A 20,472-nucleotide genomic window follows, 5' to 3' on the forward strand; every position below is an offset into this window, starting at 1 on the left:
ATTGTCTTCCAAAGCCCAAGATTGCAGGCAGGGCTAATACTGCCAAAACAGGTTGAAATTTGTTAAGCCGATTAGAGGAGCAGAACTCTAAAAACTTGTGTAAATGATAAACCTTCTAGAAAATGTTTGCATGGAACTATTACTACAAATGTTTTTTTTGTAGATGTGTTCTAGTAGACCTATATATACACTCATCTAGTTCTTGCATGCCATTTAATGACATTTTTATAAACAAGAAAAGATTTGATTTTAAATAAGGGAAAATAAATTTAGAATACATATTACTGACACTTCTCAAAATTTGTAAAACACTTTTTAGGGATCAGGTTTGGTTATAAAACAGCTGGAAACTAACCAAAGAAAAAAATGAAAATAAGTTGACGAGGTGGCCGAGTGGTTAAGGCGATGGACTGCTAATCCATTGTGCTCTGCATGCATGGGTTCAAATCCCGTCCTCGACGGGTGTTTTTGTAAATGACCCTTATTGTCTTCCAAAGCCCAAGATTGCAGGCAGGGCTAATACTGCCAAAACAGGTTGAAATTTGTTAAGCCGATTAGAGGAGCAGAACTCTAAAAACTTGTGTAAATGATAAACCTTCAAGAAAATGTTTGCATGGAACTATTACTACAAATGTTTTTTTTTTGTAGATGTGTTCTAGTAGACCTATATATACACTCATCTAGTTCTTGCATGCCATTTAATGACATTTTTATAAACAAGAATAGATTTGATTTTAAATAAGGGAAAATAAATTTAGAATACATATTACTGACACTTCTCAAAATTTGTAAAACACTTTTTAGGGATCAGGTTTGGTTATAAAACAGCTGGAAACTAACCAAAGAAAAAAAAAATGAAAATAAGTTGACGTGGTGGCCGAGTGGATAAGGCGATGGACAGCTAATCCATTGTGCTCTGCATGCATGGGTTCAAATCCCATCCTCGTCGGGTGTTTTTGTAAATGACCCTTATTGTCTTCCAAAGCCCAAGATTGCAGGCAGGGCTAATACTGCCAAAACAGGTTGAAATTTGTTAAGCCGATTAGAGGAGCAGAACTCTAAAAACTTGTGTAAATGATAAACCTTCTAGAAAATGTTTGCATGGAACTATTACTACAAATGTTTTTTTTGTAGATGTGTTCTAGTAGACCTATATATACACTCATCTAGTTCTTGCATGCCATTTAATGACATTTTTATAAACAAGAAAAGATTTGATTTTAAATAAGGGAAAATAAATTTAGAATACATATTACTGACACTTCTCAAAATTTTTAAAACACTTTTTAGGGATCAGGTTTGGTTATAAAACAGCTGGAAACTAACCAAAGAAAAAAAAATGAAAATAAGTTGACGAGGTGGCCGAGTGGTTAAGGCGATGGACAGCTAATCCATTGTGCTCTGCATGCATGGGTTCAAATCCCATCCTCGTCGGGTGTTTTTGTAAATTACCCTTATTGTCTTCCAAAGCCCAAGATTGCAGGCAGGGCTAATACTGCCAAAACAGGTTGAAATTTGTTAAGCCGATTAGAGGAGCAGAACTCTAAAAACTTGTGTAAATGATAAACCTTCTAGAAAATGTTTGCATGGAACTATTACTACAAATGTTTTTTTTGTAGATGTGTTCTAGTAGACCTTTATATACACTCATCTAGTTCTTGCATGCCATTTAATGACATTTTTATAAACAAGAAAAGATTTGATTTTAAATAAGGGAAAATAAATTTAGAATACATATTACTGACACTTCTCAAAATTTGTAAAACACTTTTTAGGGATCAGGTTTGGTTATAAAACAGCTGGAAACTAACCAAAGAAAAAAATGAAAGTAAGTTGACGAGGTGGCCGAGTGGTTAAGGCGATGGACTGCTAATCCATTGTGCTCTGCATGCATGGGTTCAAATCCCATCCTCGTCGGGTGTTTTTGTAAATGACCCTTATTGTCTTCCAAAGCCCAAGATTGCAGGCAGGGCTAATACTGCCAAAACAGGTTGAAATTTGTTAAGCCGATTAGAGGAGCAGAACTCTAAAAACTTGTGTAAATGATAAACCTTCTAGAAAATGTTTGCATGGAGCTATTACTACAAATGTTTTTTTTTGTAGATGTGTTCTAGTAGACCTATATATACACTCATCTAGTTCTTGCATGCCATTTAATGACATTTTTATAAACAAGAAAAGATTTGATTTTAAATAAGGGAAAATAAATTTAGAATACATATTACTGACACTTCTCAAAATTTGTAAAACACTTTTTAGGGATCAGGTTTGGTTATAAAACAGCTGGAAACTAACCAAAGAAAAAAATGAAAATAAGTTGACGAGGTGGCCGAGTGGTTAAGGCGATGGACTGCTAATCCATTGTGCTCTGCATCCCATCCTCGTCGGGTGTTTTTGTAAATGACCCTTATTGTCTTCCAAAGCCCAAGATTGCAGGCAGGGCTAATACTGCCAAAACAGGTTGAAATTTGTTAAGCCGATTAGAGGAGCAGAACTCTAAAAACTTGTGTAAATGATAAACCTTCTAGAAAATGTTTGCATGGAACTATTACTACAAATGTTTTTTTTGTAGATGTGTTCTAGTAGACCTATATATACACTCATCTAGTTCTTGCATGCCATTTAATGACATTTTTATAAACAAGAAAAGATTTGATTTTAAATAAGGGAAAATAAATTTAGAATACATATTACTGACACTTCTCAAAATTTGTAAAACACTTTTTAGGGATCAGGTTTGGTTATAAAACAGCTGGAAACTAACCAAAGAAAAAAATTGAAAATAAGTTGACGAGGTGGCCGAGTGGTTAAGGCGATGGACTGCTAATCCATTGTGCTCTGCATGCATGGGTTCAAATCCCATCCTTGTCGGGTGTTTTTGGAAATGACCCTTATTGTCTTCCAAAGCTCAAGATTGCAGGCAGGGCTAATACTGCCAAAACAGGTTGAAATTTGTTAAGCCGATTAGAGGAGCAGAACTCTAAAAACTTGTGTAAATGATAAACCTTCTAGAAAATGTTTGCATGGAACTATTACTACAAATGTTTTTTTTTGTAGATGTGTTCTAGTAGACCTATATATACACTCATCTAGTTCTTGCATGCCATTTAATGACATTTTTATAAACAAGAAAAGATTTGATTTTAAATAAGGGAAAATAAATTTAGAATACATATTACTGACACTTCTCAAAATTTGTAAAACACTTTTTAGGGATCAGGTTTGGTTATAAAACAGCTGGAAACTAACCAAAGAAAAAAAAAGTGAAAATAAGTTGACGAGGTGGCCGAGTGGTTAAGGCGATGGACAGCTAATCCATTGTGCTCTGCATGCATGGGTTCAAATCCCATCCTCGTCGGGTGTTTTTGTAAATTACCCTTATTGTCTTCCAAAGCCCAAGATTGCAGGCAGGGCTAATACTGCCAAAACAGGTTGAAATTTGTTAAGCCGATTAGAGGAGCAGAACTCTAGAAACTTGTGTAAATGATAAACCTTCTAGAAAATGTTTGCATGGAACTATTACTACAAATGTTTTTTTTTGTAGATGTGTTCTAGTAGACCTATATATACACTCATCTAGTTCTTGCATGCCATTTAATGACATTTTTATAAACAAGAAAAGATTTGATTTTAAATAAGGGAAAATAAATTTAGAATACATATTACTGACACTTCTCAAAATTTGTAAAACACTTTTTAGGGATCAGGTTTGGTTATAAAACAGCTGGAAACTAACCAAAGAAAAAAATGAAAATAAGTTGACGAGGTGGCCGAGTGGTTAAGGCGATGGACTGCTAATCCATTGTGCTCTGCATCCCATCCTCGTCGGGTGTTTTTGTAAATGACCCTTATTGTCTTCCAAAGCCCAAGATTGCAGGCAGGGCTAATACTGCCAAAACAGGTTGAAATTTGTTAAGCCGATTAGAGGAGCAGAACTCTAAAAACTTGTGTAAATGATAAACCTTCTAGAAAATGTTTGCATGGAACTATTACTACAAATGTTTTTTTTGTAGATGTGTTCTAGTAGACCTATATATACACTCATCTAGTTCTTGCATGCCATTTAATGACATTTTTATAAACAAGAAAAGATTTGATTTTAAATAAGGGAAAATAAATTTAGAATACATATTACTGACACTTCTCAAAATTTGTAAAACACTTTTTAGGGATCAGGTTTGGTTATAAAACAGCTGGAAACTAACCAAAGAAAAAAATTGAAAATAAGTTGACGAGGTGGCCGAGTGGTTAAGGCGATGGACTGCTAATCCATTGTGCTCTGCATGCATGGGTTCAAATCCCATCCTTTGTCTTCCAAAGCCCAAGATTGCAGGCAGGGCTAATACTGCCAAAACAGGTTGAAATTTGTTAAGCCGATTAGAGGAGCAGAACTCTAGAAACTTGTGTAAATGATAAACCTTCTAGAAAATGTTTGCATGGAACTATTACTACAAATGTTTTTTTTTGTAGATGTGTTCTAGTAGACCTATATATACACTCATCTAGTTCTTGCATGCCATTTAATGACATTTTTATAAACAAGAAAAGATTTGATTTTAAATAAGGGAAAATAAATTTAGAATACATATTACTGACACTTCTCAAAATTTGTAAAACACTTTTTAGGGATCAGGTTTGGTTATAAAACAGCTGGAAACTAACCAAAGAAAAAAAAGAAAATAAGTTGACGAGGTGGCCGAGTGGTTAAGGCGATGGACTGCTAATCCATTGTGCTCTGCATCCCATCCTCGTCGGGTGTTTTTGTAAATGACCCTTATTGTCTTCCAAAGCCCAAGATTGCAGGCAGGGCTAATACTGCCAAAACAGTTTGAAATTTGTTAAGCCGATTAGAGGAGCAGAACTCTAAAAACTTGTGTAAATGATAAACCTTCTAGAAAATGTTTGCATGGAACTATTACTACAAATGGTTTTTTTGTAGATGTGTTCTAGTAGACCTATATATACACTCATCTAGTTCTTGCATGCCATTTAATGACATTTTTATAAACAAGAAAAGATTTGATTTTAAATAAGGGAAAATAAATTTAGAATACATATTACTGACACTTCTCAAAATTTGTAAAACACTTTTTAGGGATCAGGTTTGGTTATAAAACAGCTGGAAACTAACCAAAGAAAAAAAAATGAAAATAAGTTGACGAGGTGGCCGAGTGGTTAAGGCGATGGACAGCTAATCCATTGTGCTCTGCATGCATGGGTTCAAATCCCATCCTTGTCGGGTGTTTTTGTAAATGACCCTTATTGTCTTCCAAAGCCCAAGATTGCAGGCAGGGCTAATACTGCCAAAACAGGTTGAAATTTGTTAAGCCGATTAGAGGAGCAGAACTCTAAAAACTTGTGTAAATGATAAACCTTCTAGAAAATGTTTGCATGGAACTATTACTACAAATGGTTTTTTTTGTAGATGTGTTCTAGTAGACCTATATATACACTCATCTAGTTCTTGCATGCCATTTAATGACATTTTTATAAACAAGAAAAGATTTGATTTTAAATAAGGGAAAATAAATTTAGAATACATATTACTGACACTTCTCAAAATTTGTAAAACACTTTTTAGGGATCAGGTTTGGTTATAAAACAGCTGGAAACTAACCAAAGAAAAAAATGAAAATAAGTTGACGAGGTGGCCGAGTGGTTAAGGCGATGGACTGCTAATCCATTGTGCTCTGCATCCCATCCTCGTCGGGTGTTTTTGTAAATGACCCTTATTGTCTTCCAAAGCCCAAGATTGCAGGCAGGGCTAATACTGCCAAAACAGGTTGAAATTTGTTAAGCCGATTAGAGGAGCAGAACTCTAAAAACTTGTGTAAATGATAAACCTTCTAGAAAATGTTTGCATGGAACTATTACTACAAATGTTTTTTTTTGTAGATGTGTTCTAGTAGACCTATATATACACTCATCTAGTTCTTGCATGCCATTTAATGACATTTTTATAAACAAGAAAAGATTTGATTTTAAATAAGGGAAAATAAATTTAGAATACATATTACTGACACTTCTCAAAATTTGTAAAACACTTTTTAGGGATCAGGTTTGGTTATAAAACAGCTGGAAACTAACCAAAGAAAAAAATGAAAATAAGTTGACGAGGTGGCCGAGTGGTTAAGGCGATGGACTGCTAATCCATTGTGCTCTGCATCCCATCCTCGTCGGGTGTTTTTGTAAATGACCCTTATTGTCTTCCAAAGCCCAAGATTGCAGGCAGGGCTAATACTGCCAAAACAGGTTGAAATTTGTTAAGCCGATTAGAGGAGCAGAACTCTAAAAACTTGTGTAAATGATAAACCTTCTAGAAAATGTTTGCATGGAACTATTACTACAAATGTTTTTTTTGTAGATGTGTTCTAGTAGACCTATATATACACTCATCTAGTTCTTGCATGCCATTTAATGACATTTTTATAAACAAGAAAAGATTTGATTTTAAATAAGGGAAAATAAATTTAGAATACATATTACTGACACTTCTCAAAATTTGTAAAACACTTTTTAGGGATCAGGTTTGGTTATAAAACAGCTGGAAACTAACCAAAGAAAAAAATGAAAGTAAGTTGACGAGGTGGCCGAGTGGTTAAGGCAATGGACTGCCTGCATGGGTTCAAATCCCATCCTCGTCGGGTGTTTTTGTAAATGACCCTTATTGTCTTCCAAAGCCCAAGATTGCAGGCAGGGCTAATACTGCCAAAACAGGTTGAAATTTGTTAAGCCGATTAGAGGAGCAGAACTCTAAAAACTTGTGTAAATGATAAACCTTCTAGAAAATGTTTGCATGGAACTATTACTACACATGTTTTTTTTGTAGATGTGTTCTAGTAGACCTATATATACACTCATCTAGTTCTTGCATGCCATTTAATGACATTTTTATAAACAAGAAAAGATTTGATTTTAAATAAGGGAAAATAAATTTAGAATACATATTACTGACACTTCTCAAAGACAATTTTTTATAAACAAGAAAAGATTTGATTTTAAATAAGGGAAAATAAATTTAGAATACATATTACTGACACTTCTCAAAATTTGTAAAACACTTTTTAGGGATCAGGTTTGGTTATAAAACAGCTGGAAACTAACCAAAGAAAAAAAAATGAAAATAAGTTGACGAGGTGGCCGAGTGGTTAAGGCGATAGACTGCTAATCCATTGTGCTCTGCATGCATGGGTTCAAATCCCATCCTCGTTGGGTGTTTTTGTAAATGACCCTTATTGTCTTCCAAAGCCCAAGATTGCAGGCAGGGCTAATACTGCCAAAACAGGTTGAAATTTGTTAAGCCGATTAGAGGAGCAGAACTCTAAAAACTTGTGTAAATGATAAACCTTCTAGAAAATGTTTGCATGGAACTATTACTACAAATGGTTTTTTTTTGTAGATGTGTTCTAGTAGACCTATATATACACTCATCTAGTTCTTGCATGCCATTTAATGACATTTTTATAAACAAGAAAAGATTTGATTTTAAATAAGGGAAAAAAAAATTAGAATACATATTACTGACACTTCTCAAAATTTGTAAAACACTTTTTAGGGATCAGGTTTGGTTATAAAACAGCTGGAAACTAACCAAAGAAAAAAAATGAAAATAAGTTGACGAGGTGGCCGAGTGGTTAAGGCAATGGACTGCTAATCCATTGTACTCTGCATGCATGGGTTCAAATCCCATCCTTGTCGGGTGTTTTTGTAAATGACCCTTATTGTCTTCCAAAGCCCAAGATTGCAGGCAGGGCTAATACTGCCAAAACAGGTTGAAATTTGTTAAGCCGATTAGAGGAGCAGAGCTCTAAAAACTTGTGTAAATGATAAACCTTCTAGAAAATGTTTGCATGGAACTATTACTACAAATGTTTTTTTTTTGTAGATGTGTTCTAGTAGACCTATATATACACTCATCTAGTTCTTGCATGCCATTTAATGACATTTTTATAAACAAGAAAAGATTTGATTTTAAATAAGGGAAAATAAATTTAGAATACATATTACTGACACTTCTCAAAATTTGTAAAACACTTTTTAGGGATCAGGTTTGGTTATAAAACAGCTGGAAACTAACCAAAGAAAAAAATGAAAATAAGTTGACGAGGTGGCCGAGTGGTTAAGGCGATGGACTGCTAATCCATTGTGCTCTGCATCCCATCCTCGTCGGGTGTTTTTGTAAATGACCCTTATTGTCTTCCAAAGCCCAAGATTGCAGGCAGGGCTAATACTGCCAAAACAGGTTGAAATTTGTTAAGCCGATTAGAGGAGCAGAACTCTAAAAACTTGTGTAAATGATAAACCTTCTAGAAAATGTTTGCATGGAACTATTACTACAAATGTTTTTTTTGTAGATGTGTTCTAGTAGACCTATATATACACTCATCTAGTTCTTGCATGCCATTTAATGACATTTTTATAAACAAGAAAAGATTTGATTTTAAATAAGGGAAAATAAATTTAGAATACATATTACTGACACTTCTCAAAATTTGTAAAACACTTTTTAGGGATCAGGTTTGGTTATAAAACAGCTGGAAACTAACCAAAGAAAAAAATGAAAATAAGTTGACGAGGTGGCCGAGTGGTTAAGGCGATGGACTGCTAATCCATTGTGCTCTGCATCCCATCCTCGTCGGGTGTTTTTGTAAATGACCCTTATTGTCTTCCAAAGCCCAAGATTGCAGGCAGGGCTAATACTGCCAAAACAGGTTGAAATTTGTTAAGCCGATTAGAGGAGCAGAACTCTAAAAACTTGTGTAAATGATAAACCTTCTAGAAAATGTTTGCATGGAACTATTACTACAAATGTTTTTTTTGTAGATGTGTTCTAGTAGACCTATATATACACTCATCTAGTTCTTGCATGCCATTTAATGACATTTTTATAAACAAGAAAAGATTTGATTTTAAATAAGGGAAAATAAATTTAGAATACATATTACTGACACTTCTCAAAATTTGTAAAACACTTTTTAGGGATCAGGTTTGGTTATAAAACAGCTGGAAACTAACCAAAGAAAAAAAAATGAAAATAAGTTGACGAGGTGGCCGAGTGGTTAAGGCGATGGACAGCTAATCCATTGTGCTCTGCATGCATGGGTTCAAATCCCATCCTCGTCGGGTGTTTTTGTAAATGACCCTTATTGTCTTCCAAAGCCCAAGATTGCAGGCAGGGCTAATACTGCCAAAACAGGTTGAAATTTGTTAAGCCGATTAGAGGAGCAGAACTCTAAAAACTTGTGTAAATGATAAACCTTCTAGAAAATGTTTGCATGGAACTATTACTACAAATGTTTTTTTTGTAGATGTGTTCTAGTAGACCTATATATACACTCATCTAGTTCTTGCATGCCATTTAATGACATTTTTATAAACAAGAAAAGATTTGATTTTAAATAAGGGAAAATAAATTTAGAATACATATTACTGACACTTCTCAAAATTTGTAAAACACTTTTTAGGGATCAGGTTTGGTTATAAAACAGCTGGAAACTAACCAAAGAAAAAAAAATGAAAATAAGTTGACGAGGTGGCCGAGTGGTTAAGGCGATGGACAGCTAATCCATTGTGCTCTGCATGCATGGGTTCAAATCCCATCCTCGTCGGGTGTTTTTGTAAATGACCCTTATTGTCTTCCAAAGCCCAAGATTGCAGGCAGGGCTAATACTGCCAAAACAGGTTGAAATTTGTTAAGCCGATTAGAGGAGCAGAACTCTAAAAACTTGTGTAAATGATAAACCTTCTAGAAAATGTTTGCATGGAACTATTACTACAAATGTTTTTTTTGTAGATGTGTTCTAGTAGACCTATATATACACTCATCTAGTTCTTGCATGCCATTTAATGACATTTTTATAAACAAGAAAAGATTTGATTTTAAATAAGGGAAAATAAATTTAGAATACATATTACTGACACTTCTCAAAATTTGTAAAACACTTTTTAGGGATCAGGTTTGGTTATAAAACAGCTGGAAACTAACCAAAGAAAAAAATGAAAATAAGTTGACGAGGTGGCCGAGTGGTTAAGGCGATGGACTGCTAATCCATTGTGCTCTGCATCCCATCCTCGTCGGGTGTTTTTGTAAATGACCCTTATTGTCTTCCAAAGCCCAAGATTGCAGGCAGGGCTAATACTGCCAAAACAGGTTGAAATTTGTTAAGCCGATTAGAGGAGCAGAACTCTAAAAACTTGTGTAAATGATAAACCTTCTAGAAAATGTTTGCATGGAACTATTACTACAAATGTTTTTTTTGTAGATGTGTTCTAGTAGACCTATATATACACTCATCTAGTTCTTGCATGCCATTTAATGACATTTTTATAAACAAGAAAAGATTTGATTTTAAATAAGGGAAAAAAAAATTAGAATACATATTACTGACACTTCTCAAAATTTGTAAAACACTTTTTAGGGATCAGGTTTGGTTATAAAACAGCTGGAAACTAACCAAAGAAAAAAAATGAAAATAAGTTGACGAGGTGGCCGAGTGGTTAAGGCAATGGACTGCTAATCCATTGTACTCTGCATGCATGGGTTCAAATCCCATCCTTGTCGGATGTTTTTGTAAATGACCCTTATTGTCTTCCAAAGCCCAAGATTGCAGGCAGGGCTAATACTGCCAAAACAGGTTGAAATTTGTTAAGCCGATTAGAGGAGCAGAGCTCTAAAAACTTGTGTAAATGATAAACCTTCTAGAAAATGTTTGCATGGAACTATTACTACAAATGTTTTTTTTTGTAGATGTGTTCTAGTAGACCTATATATACACTCATCTAGTTCTTGCATGCCATTTAATGACATTTTTATAAACAAGAAAAGATTTGATTTTAAATAAGGGAAAATAAATTTAGAATACATATTACTGACACTTCTCAAAATTTGTAAAACACTTTTTAGGGATCAGGTTTGGTTATAAAACAGCTGGAAACTAACCAAAGAAAAAAATGAAAATAAGTTGACGAGGTGGCCGAGTGGTTAAGGCGATGGACTGCTAATCCATTGTGCTCTGCATCCCATCCTCGTCGGGTGTTTTTGTAAATGACCCTTATTGTCTTCCAAAGCCCAAGATTGCAGGCAGGGCTAATACTGCCAAAACAGGTTGAAATTTGTTAAGCCGATTAGAGGAGCAGAACTCTAAAAACTTGTGTAAATGATAAACCTTCTAGAAAATGTTTGCATGGAACTATTACTACAAATGTTTTTTTTGTAGATGTGTTCTAGTAGACCTATATATACACTCATCTACTTCTTGCATGCCATTTAATGACATTTTTATAAACAAGAAAAGATTTGATTTTAAATAAGGGAAAATAAATTTAGAATACATATTACTGACACTTCTCAAAATTTGTAAAACACTTTTTAGGGATCAGGTTTGGTTATAAAACAGCTGGAAACTAACCAAAGAAAAAAATGAAAATAAGTTGACGAGGTGGCCGAGTGGTTAAGGCGATGGACTGCTAATCCATTGTGCTCTGCATCCCATCCTCGTCGGGTGTTTTTGTAAATGACCCTTATTGTCTTCCAAAGCCCAAGATTGCAGGCAGGGCTAATACTGCCAAAACAGGTTGAAATTTGTTAAGCCGATTAGAGGAGCAGAACTCTAAAAACTTGTGTAAATGATAAACCTTCTAGAAAATGTTTGCATGGAACTATTACTACAAATGTTTTTTTTGTAGATGTGTTCTAGTAGACCTATATATACACTCATCTAGTTCTTGCATGCCATTTAATGACATTTTTATAAACAAGAAAAGATTTGATTTTAAATAAGGGAAAATAAATTTAGAATACATATTACTGACACTTCTCAAAATTTGTAAAACACTTTTTAGGGATCAGGTTTGGTTATAAAACAGCTGGAAACTAACCAAAGAAAAAAAAATGAAAATAAGTTGACGAGGTGGCCGAGTGGTTAAGGCGATGGACAGCTAATCCATTGTGCTCTGCATGCATGGGTTCAAATCCCATCCTCGTCGGGTGTTTTTGTAAATGACCCTTATTGTCTTCCAAAGCCCAAGATTGCAGGCAGGGCTAATACTGCCAAAACAGGTTGAAATTTGTTAAGCCGATTAGAGGAGCAGAACTCTAAAAACTTGTGTAAATGATAAACCTTCTAGAAAATGTTTGCATGGAACTATTACTACAAATGTTTTTTTTTGTAGATGTGTTCTAGTAGACCTATATATACACTCATCTAGTTCTTGCATGCCATTTAATGACATTTTTATAAACAAGAAAAGATTTGATTTTAAATAAGGGAAAATAAATTTAGAATACATATTACTGACACTTCTCAAAATTTGTAAAACACTTTTTAGGGATCAGGTTTGGTTATAAAACAGCTGGAAATTAACCAAAGAAAAAAATGAAAATAAGTTGACGAGGTGGCCGAGTGGTTAAGGCGATGGACTGCTAATCCATTGTGCTCTGCATCCCATCCTCGTCGGGTGTTTTTGTAAATGACCCTTATTGTCTTCCAAAGCCCAAGATTGCAGGCAGGGCTAATACTGCCAAAACAGGTTGAAATTTGTTAAGCCGATTAGAGGAGCAAAACTCTAAAAACTTGTGTAAATGATAAACCTTCTAGAAAATGTTTGCATGGAACTATTACTACAAATGTTTTTTTTGTAGATGTGTTCTAGTAGACCTATATATACACTCATCTAGTTCTTGCATGCCATTTAATGACATTTTTATAAACAAGAAAAGATTTGATTTTAAATAAGGGAAAATAAATTTAGAATACATATTACTGACACTTCTCAAAATTTTTAAAACACTTTTTAGGGATCAGGTTTGGTTATAAAACAGCTGGAAACTAACCAAAGAAAAAAATGAAAGTAAGTTGACGAGGTGGCCGAGTGGTTAAGGCGATGGACTGCTAATCCATTGTGCTCTGCATGCATGGGTTCAAATCCCATCCTCGTCGGGTGTTTTTGTAAATGACCCTTATTGTCTTCCAAAGCCCAAGATTGCAGGCAGGGCTAATACTGCCAAAACAGGTTGAAATTTGTTAAGCCGATTAGAGGAGCAGAACTCTAAAAACTTGTGTAAATGATAAACCTTCTAGAAAATGTTTGCATGGAACTATTACTACAAATGTTTTTTTTGTAGATGTGTTCTAGTAGACCTATATATACACTCATCTAGTTCTTGCATGCCATTTAATGACATTTTTATAAACAAGAAAAGATTTGATTTTAAATAAGGGAAAATAAATTTAGAATACATATTACTGACACTTCTCAAAGACAATTTTTTATAAACAAGAAAAGATTTGATTTTAAATAAGGGAAAATAAATTTAGAATACATATTACTGACACTTCTCAAAATTTGTAAAACACTTTTTAGGGATCAGGTTTGGTTATAAAACAGCTGGAAACTAACCAAAGAAAAAAAAATGAAAATAAGTTGACGAGGTGGCCGAGTGGTTAAGGCGATAGACTGCTAATCCATTGTGCTCTGCATGCATGGGTTCAAATCCCATCCTCGTTGGGTGTTTTTGTAAATGACCCTTATTGTCTTCCAAAGCCCAAGATTGCAGGCAGGGCTAATACTGCCAAAACAGGTTGAAATTTGTTAAGCCGATTAGAGGAGCAGAACTCTAAAAACTTGTGTAAATGATAAACCTTCTAGAAAATGTTTGCATGGAACTATTACTACAAATGTTTTTTTTTTGTAGATGTGTTCTAGTAGACCTATATATACACTCATCTAGTTCTTGCATGCCATTTAATGACATTTTTATAAACAAGAAAAGATTTGATTTTAAATAAGGGAAAAAAAAATTAGAATACATATTACTGACACTTCTCAAAATTTGTAAAACACTTTTTAGGGATCAGGTTTGGTTATAAAACAGCTGGAAACTAACCAAAGAAAAAAAATGAAAATAAGTTGACGAGGTGGCCGAGTGGTTAAGGCAATGGACTGCTAATCCATTGTACTCTGCATGCATGGGTTCAAATCCCATCCTTGTCGGGTGTTTTTGTAAATGACCCTTATTGTCTTCCAAAGCCCAAGATTGCAGGCAGGGCTAATACTGCCAAAACAGGTTGAAATTTGTTAAGCCGATTAGAGGAGCAGAGCTCTAAAAACTTGTGTAAATGATAAACCTTCTAGAAAATGTTTGCATGGAACTATTACTACAAATGTTTTTTTTTGTAGATGTGTTCTAGTAGACCTATATATACACTCATCTAGTTCTTGCATGCCATTTAATGACATTTTTATAAACAAGAAAAGATTTGATTTTAAATAAGGGAAAATAAATTTAGAATACATATTACTGACACTTCTCAAAATTTGTAAAACACTTTTTAGGGATCAGGTTTGGTTATAAAACAGCTGGAAACTAACCAAAGAAAAAAATGAAAATAAGTTGACGAGGTGGCCGAGTGGTTAAGGCGATGGACTGCTAATCCATTGTGCTCTGCATCCCATCCTCGTCGGGTGTTTTTGTAAATGACCCTTATTGTCTTCCAAAGCCCAAGATTGCAGGCAGGGCTAATACTGCCAAAACAGGTTGAAATTTGTTAAGCCGATTAGAGGAGCAGAACTCTAAAAACTTGTGTAAATGATAAACCTTCTAGAAAATGTTTGCATGGAACTATTACTACAAATGTTTTTTTTGTAGATGTGTTCTAGTAGACCTATATATACACTCATCTAGTTCTTGCATGCCATTTAATGACATTTTTATAAACAAGAAAAGATTTGATTTTAACCCCTTCCCGCACCTGGACGTAACTGTACGTCCAGGTGAGCAGTAACTTTGCGCACCTTGGCGTACAGTTACGTCCGCGCTTTAACAGTTAACCGCCGCGCGGCGCTACACCGCAGCGGCGGTTAACTGTGCAGGGTGTCAGCCCTGCTCTCCCCGTTGCCGATCAGCGGCCTGTCGCCGCTGAAATCGGCAATTAACCCCTTCGATGCGGTGGTCGATTGCGATCACCACATCGAAGAGGTTTACAGCGGATCGGCAGCCCCCCACATGTATTTGCGGGGGCTGGCGATCCTTATCATGGCAACCAGAGGCCAGACAATGACCTCCGGGTTGCCATGTACGGAAGCCTCGGAGGATCAGCCTCCGGCCGTTCCTCCTCTGCTTCCTGTCAGTGTGACAGTTACGTCACAATGACAGTTAGAACACATTACACTACGTGTGTAGTGTAATGTGTTCCAGCAGCGATCAGAGCTGCCAGTCTAAGTGTCCCCTAGTGGGACAAGTTAAAAAAGTAAAAAAAAGATAATAAAAATGTTTTTAAAAAGTGTAAAAATAAAAGTTAGAAGTGACATAAACAAAGAATGCTTTTTTTCCTATAATAAGTCTTTTATTATAGGAAAAAAATTAACACGTTAAAAAAAGTACACATATTTGGTATCACCGCGTTCGTAACGACCCCAACTATAAAACTGTAATATTATTTTTCCCGCACGGTGAACACCGCAAAAAAAATAAACAAAAAACAGTGCCCGAATCACAATTTTTTGGTTACCAACCCTCCCAAAATATACAATAAAAGGTGATCAAAAAGTCGCACGTACGCCAAAATGGTACCAATACAAACTACATCCCGTCCCGCAAAAAACAAGCCCTTACATCGCTTTTTTGACTGAAAAATAAAAACGTTATGGCTCTCAGAATACGGTGACACAAAAATGTATTTATTTTATAAATAAGTGATTTTATTGCACAAACGCTGCAAAACATAACAAAATTATATACATATGGTATCGCTGTAATCGTACCGACCCGCAGAATAAAGTATAATGGTCATTTATAGCCCAGGGTGAAGGCCATAAAAAAACGAATAAAAAACATTGTCAGAATTGATGGTTTTTGGTCACCTTGCTTGCCAAAAAATGGAATAAAACGTGATCAAAAAAATTTCTGGTACCCCAAAATGGTACCAATGAAAACTACAGATTGTCCCGCAAAGAATAAACCCTCACACGGCTCCGGTGGAGAAAAAATAAAACCGTTCTGGCTCTCAGAATATGGCGATGCAAAATGTGCGGAGTGTTCCAAAAGCAGATAAGATTGGGCGCCATTTATAAGTGTGACACCGGCCACATATCTGCGGATTATTATTTATTTACTGCATTATTATACCCTCTTATTATACCCTGATGTACCCCGCACAGATAACATGTACCCTGATGTACTCCTCACAGATTACATATGCCCCCACATTACAAACTGAAACACCAGTAAAACCCCAAACAGAACAACTACCAAGCTACATCTGCGCCCCAAAAGCCAAATGACGCTCCCTCCCTTCTGAGCCCTGCAGCGTGCCCAAACACCAGTTTATGTCCACAGATATGGCATCGCCATACGCGGGAGAACCCGGTTAATATTTTATGAGGTATTTGTCTTCAGTGGCACAAACTGGGCATAACATATAGTGCACTAAAGTGGCATATGAGTGGAAAATTGTAATTTTCACTCCGCACCATGCGCTGCGCATTGACCCCTTCGCGCACCACAACATAGCATGTCTTAGTTTGGGGGGTGATGTATCGAGCGTCTCACGTGAAAAATAAAGAATTTAAAACGGCAAAATCGCTGTTTTTTTGGTCACCTTCGCTCTAGCTAAAAATGTAATAAAAAGTGCTCAAACAGTTGTATGTACCAACAAATTGTACCAATAAAAACTACAGATTGTCCCGCAAAGAATAAACCCTCACACGGCTCCGGTGGAGAAAAAATAAAACCGTTCTGGCTCTCAGAATATGGCGATGCAAAATGTGCGGAGTGTTCCAAAAGCAGATAAGATTGGGCGCCATTTATAAGTGTGACACCGGCCACATATCTGCGGATTATTATTTATTTACTGCATTATTATACCCTCTTATTATACCCTGATGTACCCCGCACAGATAACATGTACCCTGATGTACTCCTCACAGATTACATATGCCCCCACATTACAAACTGAAACACCAGTAAAACCCCAAACAGAACAACTACCAAGCTACATCTGCGCCCCAAAAGCCAAATGACGCTCCCTCCCTTCTGAGCCCTGCAGCGTGCCCAAACACAAGTTTATGTCCACAGATATGGCATCGCCATACGCGGGAGAACCCGGTTAATATTTTATGAGGTATTTGTCTTCAGTGGCACAAACTGGGCATAACATATAGTGCACTAAAGTGGCATATGAGTGGAAAATTGTAATTTTCACTCCGCACCATGCGCTGCGCATTGACCCCTTCGCGCACCACAACATAGCATGTCTTAGTTTGGGGGGTGATGTATCGAGCGTCTCACGTGAAAAATAAAGAATTTAAAACGGCAAAATCGCTGTTTTTTTGGTCACCTTCGCTCTAGCTAAAAATGTAATAAAAAGTGCTCAAACAGTTGTATGTACCAACAAATTGTACCAATAAAAACGACCGCTCGTCCCTCAATAAATAAGCCCTCATACCGCTCTATTGACTGAAAAATAAAAAAGTTGTGGCTCTTGGAACGCGGGGAGGAAAAAACTAAAAAGGAAAAGAAAAAAATGGATCAGTCCAGAAAGGGTTAATTACTTTCTAATGAAAAACCATTTATGACCACACGTGGGGTATAGCCGTACTCGGGAGAAATTGCTTTACAAATGTTGGGCAACTTTTACCCCCTTTATCCTTTGTAAAATTGAAAAAAATGCAACATTTTAGTGGAAGAAATGTTGATATTCATTTTCATGGCCCAATTCTAATAAATCCTGCAAAAGACGTGTGGGGTCTAAATGCCCACTATACCCCTAGATAGATTCTTTAAGTGGTGTAATTTCCACTTTTGGTGGGTTTCCCCTGTTTTGGCCTCTCAGGGGCTTTGCAAATGCGACATGGCACCCAAAAACCATTTCAGCTAAATTTGAGCTCCCAAAGCCAAATAGCGCTCCTTGCCTTCTAAGCCCCGCTGTGGGTCCAAACAGCACTTTATTACCACATATGGCGTATTTACGTAATCGGGAGAAATGGTTTTACAAATGTTTGGGTGCTTTTTCGCCTTTGTTCCTTGTAAAAATTAAAAATGGCTACCTTTTTTCAGAAAAAAAGTCGATTTTTACCTTTACAGAATAATTCCAATGAATTCAGCAAAACAACCGTGTGGTCAAAATGCTAACTTTACCCCTAGACAAATTCCTTGATGAGTGTAGTTTCCAAAATGGGGTCACTTTCCGGGGGATTCCACTATTTTGTTCCCTCCAATGCAATTCAAACGCGACATGGCACTGAAAACTATACCAGCAAAATCAGAATTTCAAAATCCAAATGGTGCTCCTTCTCTTCTGAGTCCTGCTGTGGGTCCAAACAGCAGTTTATTACCACATATGGGGTATTGCTATAATCAGGAGAAATTGCTTTACATATGTTGGGGTGTTTTTTCTCTTTTATTCCTTGAAAAAATTAAAAATTTCTACGTTTTTTCAGAAAAAAAGTAGATTTTCACCTTCACAAACTAATTCAAATAAATTTAGCAAAAAAAACTGTGGGTTCAAAATGCTAATTATACCCCTAGATAAATTCCCTGAGGGGTGTAGTTTCCAAAATGAGGTCACTTTTGGGGGTCTTTATTGTTTTGGCCCCACAAGACCTCTTCAAACCTGACATGGTACCTAAAATATATGCTAAAAAAAAAGGAGGCCCCAAAATCCACTAGGTGCTCCTTTGCTTCTGAGGCCGGTGTTTCAGTCCATGACCGCACTAGGGCCACATGTGGGGTATTTCTAAAAACTGCAGAATCTGGGCAATAAATAATAAGTTACATTTCTCGGGTAAAACCTCCTGTGGTATAGAAAAAAATGTATTACAAATGAATTTTGTAAAAAAAAAATGAAATTTGTAACTTTCACCTCTACTTTGCTTTAATTCCTGTGAAACGCCTAAAGGGTTAATACACTTTCTGAATGCTGTTTTGAATACTTTGAGGGGTCCAGTTTTCAAAATGGGGTGATTTATGGGGACTTTCTAATATATAAGGTCGTCAAAGCCACTTCAGAACTGAACTGGTCCTTGTAAAAATCACCTTTTGAAATTTTCTTGAAAATATGAGAAATCGCTGCTAAAGTTCTAAGTCTTGTAACGTCCTAGAAAAATAAAAGAATGTTCAAAAAACGATGCAAACATAAAGTAGACATATGGGAGATGTTAACTAGTAACTATTTTGTGTGGTATTACTATCTGTTTCACAAGCAGATACATTTAAATTGAGAAAAATGCTAATTTTTGCAAATTTTCTCCAAATCTTGGTGTTTTTTACAAATAAATATTGAATTTATCAACCAAATTTTTTCACTAACATAAAGTACAATATGTCACGAGAAAACAATCTCAGAATCGCTTGGATAGGTAAAAGCATTCCGGAGTTATTACCACATAAAGTGACACATGTCAGATTTGAAAAATCGGCTTCGTCCTGAAGGCCAAAACAGGCTCAGTCCTGAAGGGGTTAAATAAGGGAAAATAAATTTAGAATACATATTACTGACACTTCTCAAAATTTGTAAAACACTTTTTAGGGATCAGGTTTGGTTATAAAACAGCTGGAAACTAACCAAAGAAAAAAATGAAAGTAAGTTGACGAGGTGGCCGAGTGGTTAAGGCGATGGACTGCTAATCCATTGTACTCTGCATGCATGGGTTCAAATCCCATCCTTGTCGGGTGTTTTTGTAAATGACCCTTATTGTCTTCCAAAGCCCAAGATTGCAGGCAGGGCTAATACTGCCAAAACAGGTTGAAATTTGTTAAGCCGATTAGAGGAGCAGAGCTCTAAAAACTTGTGTAAATGATAAACCTTCTAGAAAATGTTTGCATGGAACTATTACTACAAATGTTTTTTTTTGTAGATGTGTTCTAGTAGACCTATATATACACTCATCTAGTTCTTGCATGCCATTTAATGACATTTTTATAAACAAGAAAAGATTTGATTTTAAATAAGGGAAAATAAATTTAGAATACATATTACTGACACTTCTCAAAATTTGTAAAACACTTTTTAGGGATCAGGTTTGGTTATAAAACAGCTGGAAACTAACCAAAGAAAAAAATGAAAATAAGTTGACGAGGTGGCCGAGTGGTTAAGGCGATGGACTGCTAATCCATTGTGCTCTGCATCCCATCCTCGTCGGGTGTTTTTGTAAATGACCCTTATTGTCTTCCAAAGCCCAAGATTGCAGGCAGGGCTAATACTGCCAAAACAGGTTGAAATTTGTTAAGCCGATTAGAGGAGCAGAACTCTAAAAACTTGTGTAAATGATAAACCTTCTAGAAAATGTTTGCATGGAACTATTACTACAAATGTTTTTTTTGTAGATGTGTTCTAGTAGACCTATATATACACTCATCTAGTTCTTGCATGCCATTTAATGACATTTTTATAAACAAGAAAAGATTTGATTTTAAATAAGGGAAAATAAATTTAGAATACATATTACTGACACTTCTCAAAATTTGTAAAACAC

At 35.7% G+C, this 20,472-nt stretch overlaps 17 non-coding genes across 17 annotated transcripts; all 17 read left to right on the forward strand.

The window, feature by feature from the left end:
* Positions 1 to 379: 379 nt before the first annotated feature.
* TRNAS-GCU (transfer RNA serine (anticodon GCU)) lies at positions 380 to 461 on the forward strand. Its single transcript has one exon. It is a non-coding gene; the product is annotated as a tRNA-Ser (tRNA).
* Positions 462 to 1,352: 891 nt separating this feature from the next.
* Positions 1,353 to 1,434, forward strand: TRNAS-GCU (transfer RNA serine (anticodon GCU)). Its single transcript has one exon. It is a non-coding gene; the product is annotated as a tRNA-Ser (tRNA).
* Positions 1,435 to 1,835: 401 nt separating this feature from the next.
* TRNAS-GCU (transfer RNA serine (anticodon GCU)) lies at positions 1,836 to 1,917 on the forward strand. Its single transcript has one exon. It is a non-coding gene; the product is annotated as a tRNA-Ser (tRNA).
* An 872-nt stretch (positions 1,918 to 2,789) lies between these two features.
* TRNAS-GCU (transfer RNA serine (anticodon GCU)) lies at positions 2,790 to 2,871 on the forward strand. The gene has a single exon. It is a non-coding gene; the product is annotated as a tRNA-Ser (tRNA).
* A 405-nt stretch (positions 2,872 to 3,276) lies between these two features.
* Positions 3,277 to 3,358, forward strand: TRNAS-GCU (transfer RNA serine (anticodon GCU)). The gene has a single exon. It is a non-coding gene; the product is annotated as a tRNA-Ser (tRNA).
* Positions 3,359 to 4,230: 872 nt separating this feature from the next.
* TRNAS-GCU (transfer RNA serine (anticodon GCU)) lies at positions 4,231 to 4,313 on the forward strand. The gene has a single exon. It is a non-coding gene; the product is annotated as a tRNA-Ser (tRNA).
* Positions 4,314 to 5,157: 844 nt separating this feature from the next.
* On the forward strand, positions 5,158 to 5,239 carry TRNAS-GCU (transfer RNA serine (anticodon GCU)). The gene has a single exon. It is a non-coding gene; the product is annotated as a tRNA-Ser (tRNA).
* Positions 5,240 to 7,130: 1,891 nt separating this feature from the next.
* On the forward strand, positions 7,131 to 7,212 carry TRNAS-GCU (transfer RNA serine (anticodon GCU)). Its single transcript has one exon. It is a non-coding gene; the product is annotated as a tRNA-Ser (tRNA).
* Positions 7,213 to 7,616: 404 nt separating this feature from the next.
* On the forward strand, positions 7,617 to 7,698 carry TRNAS-GCU (transfer RNA serine (anticodon GCU)). Its single transcript has one exon. It is a non-coding gene; the product is annotated as a tRNA-Ser (tRNA).
* A 1,343-nt stretch (positions 7,699 to 9,041) lies between these two features.
* On the forward strand, positions 9,042 to 9,123 carry TRNAS-GCU (transfer RNA serine (anticodon GCU)). Its single transcript has one exon. It is a non-coding gene; the product is annotated as a tRNA-Ser (tRNA).
* Positions 9,124 to 9,526: 403 nt separating this feature from the next.
* On the forward strand, positions 9,527 to 9,608 carry TRNAS-GCU (transfer RNA serine (anticodon GCU)). Its single transcript has one exon. It is a non-coding gene; the product is annotated as a tRNA-Ser (tRNA).
* An 871-nt stretch (positions 9,609 to 10,479) lies between these two features.
* Positions 10,480 to 10,561, forward strand: TRNAS-GCU (transfer RNA serine (anticodon GCU)). Its single transcript has one exon. It is a non-coding gene; the product is annotated as a tRNA-Ser (tRNA).
* A 1,342-nt stretch (positions 10,562 to 11,903) lies between these two features.
* Positions 11,904 to 11,985, forward strand: TRNAS-GCU (transfer RNA serine (anticodon GCU)). Its single transcript has one exon. It is a non-coding gene; the product is annotated as a tRNA-Ser (tRNA).
* An 871-nt stretch (positions 11,986 to 12,856) lies between these two features.
* TRNAS-GCU (transfer RNA serine (anticodon GCU)) lies at positions 12,857 to 12,938 on the forward strand. Its single transcript has one exon. It is a non-coding gene; the product is annotated as a tRNA-Ser (tRNA).
* A 486-nt stretch (positions 12,939 to 13,424) lies between these two features.
* On the forward strand, positions 13,425 to 13,506 carry TRNAS-GCU (transfer RNA serine (anticodon GCU)). Its single transcript has one exon. It is a non-coding gene; the product is annotated as a tRNA-Ser (tRNA).
* Positions 13,507 to 13,910: 404 nt separating this feature from the next.
* Positions 13,911 to 13,992, forward strand: TRNAS-GCU (transfer RNA serine (anticodon GCU)). The gene has a single exon. It is a non-coding gene; the product is annotated as a tRNA-Ser (tRNA).
* A 5,594-nt stretch (positions 13,993 to 19,586) lies between these two features.
* On the forward strand, positions 19,587 to 19,668 carry TRNAS-GCU (transfer RNA serine (anticodon GCU)). The gene has a single exon. It is a non-coding gene; the product is annotated as a tRNA-Ser (tRNA).
* The last annotated feature ends 804 nt before the right edge of the window (positions 19,669 to 20,472 follow it).

This window comes from Rhinoderma darwinii, chromosome 3 (genome assembly GCF_050947455.1).
Source record: "Rhinoderma darwinii isolate aRhiDar2 chromosome 3, aRhiDar2.hap1, whole genome shotgun sequence".
Taxonomy (NCBI): Eukaryota; Metazoa; Chordata; class Amphibia; order Anura; family Rhinodermatidae; genus Rhinoderma; species Rhinoderma darwinii.